The sequence below is a fragment of the Propithecus coquereli genome, unplaced genomic scaffold, assembly GCF_000956105.1.
Source record: "Propithecus coquereli isolate 6110/MARCELLA unplaced genomic scaffold, Pcoq_1.0 Scaffold111, whole genome shotgun sequence".
In the NCBI taxonomy this organism is placed as follows: domain Eukaryota; kingdom Metazoa; phylum Chordata; class Mammalia; order Primates; family Indriidae; genus Propithecus; species Propithecus coquereli.
In genome coordinates, this window is record NW_012135081.1 from 2,508,860 (window position 1) to 2,511,033 (window position 2,174).

The 2,174-nt window shown below is 41.7% G+C and overlaps 1 pseudogene; it reads left to right on the top strand.

Annotated features, from left to right (window-relative positions):
* The first annotated feature begins 700 nt into the window (after window positions 1-700).
* Window positions 701-1,954, top strand: LOC105815030 (annotated as a pseudogene).
* Window positions 1,955-2,174: the final 220 nt, after the last annotated feature.

Sequence of the window (2,174 nt, forward strand, 5' to 3'; positions counted from 1 at the left end):
ATTTGGTGAGGAGTGGTACTAAGAAAAAACTATGGTGAGGGGGAAAAAAACAAAAAACAAATACACTCTCTTGTCCAAACTGATTTTTTTCAGTTTGAAGGGATGCCCCAGAACATCTCAGGGATCCTTGATCCCTTTAACCACGCAATGGGAAGGCTGACTGGGGGTATGGATTGTGTAGTTTGTTATATGACATAACATTTTTCAGTAGGACCTTAGAGCTGCATGAATGAACTCCTTCATAACTTAACGACCAGGAGAAGACAGCCCTGAAGTGACACCTTGATAGATGTGTGTTCTGTCAGACTTGGGCAAATGTCATCACAACAAAGGGCGAGCTCAGACATTGAAAAGATATTGGCTCCACTTACTAATTATCAAGCCTTGAAATATCCTGGGGTTCAGCTGTTATAAGGGGTGTATGAGAAGCTATTCCAGGCTTGCCAAACCATTGAGTGACTTAAGGGGTGCAAAGCAAAGACGCCTCAATAGAGGGAGAGGGCGCCTCTCCTCACTACCCACAATGCTCTGCGGCGCCAACCTGTGGCAAAGGCTGCTTTTGGGGGGCGAATGAGCAACTCGCTTTCTGTGCGGTGGGGCCGAAGGCGCCTGGGTCTTCCGCCGCCTCCTGCTGCAGGGCCAGGTTCCCTCACGGTATCCAGCTGCGCTTACGTGTGGCCGATGTTGTGTGTCTCTGCAAATGGCCTCCAAGAAACCGGCTCAAAAGGCGGAGCAGAAAAAGAAGGAGGACATTATCGAAGATAAAACTTTTGATTTAAAGAATAAGAAAGGAGAGAAGCAACAAAAGTTTATCAAGGCTGTCACACATCAAATTAGATTTGGTCAGCAAAATCCACGTCAGGTAGCACAGTGTGAAGCTGAAAAGAAATTGAAGAAAGATGACAAGAAGAAAGAATTGCAGGAACTAATGAGCTGTTCAAACCTGTAGTTGCTGCTCAAAAAATAAGTAAAGGTGCAGATTCCAAATCCGAGGTATGCGCATTCTTCAAGCAAGGACAGTGTACTATAGGAGATAAGTGTAAGTTTTCTCATGACTTGACTCTGGAGAGAAAATTGAAAAGAGAAGTGTTTACATTGATGCAAGAGATGAAGAACTTGAAAAGGATACTGTGGATAATTGGGATGAGAAAAAGCTGGAAGAAGTAGTAAACAAGAAGCACAGTGAGGTGGAAAAGAAAAAACCAAAAACTCAAATAGTATGCAGGCATTCCCTTGAAGCTATTAAAAACAACAAGTATGGCTGGTTTCGAGTGTGCCCTGGAGGGGGTGATATTTGCATGTATCATCGTGCACTTCCTCCTGGATTTGTGTTGAAAAAAGATAGAAAGAAGATGAAATTTCATTAGAAGATCTAATTGAAAGAGAGCATTCTGCCCTAGGTCCAAATATTACCAAAACCACTCTGGAATCTTTCCGTGTGTGGAAGAAAAGGAAAAGACAAGAAAAGATTGATAAACTTGAACAAGATATGAAAAGAAGGAAAGCCAACTTCAAAGCAGGTAAAACACTAGTGATCCGGGGCCAAGAGGTGTTCGAATTTTGTCCTGAACTGGTTGATGATGATGAGAAGGAGGAAGCAGATGATAGCTGCTACACCCAGGGAACAGGTGGTGATGAGTTTGATGATTCAGTGAGCATAAATGACATAGATTTAAGCCTGTATATCCCAAGAGATGTAGATGAGACAGGTATTACTGTAGCCAGTCTTGAAACATTCAGAACACATACTTCAGATCAAGATGAAAATAAATTAAGTGAAGCCTCTGGAGGTAGGGCTGAAAATGGCGAAAGAAGTGATTTGGAAGAGGACAACAAAGGTGAGGGACAGGAAAATGGAGCCATTGATGCTGTTCCTGTTGATGAAAATGTTTTTACTGGGGAAGATTTGGATGGACTAGAAGAAGAATTAAACACACTCAATTTAGAAGAATGACATCAAACAAGTCAATGAAAAAATTAAGTCAGCTCAGCACAAGTTGAAGTTGACTAATTATTTTCTGCCTAGAATGAACAGGATGTTTATTTCCCATGCTAATTCTGGAGGGCTTAGCCTCCTCCAAAAAAAAAAAAAAAAAGTTACTGGGGGACAAAGTCAGTTATGAGGTGACAAGACCTAGAGCCAATGACGGCAAAAAAAAAAAAAAAAAAGGAAT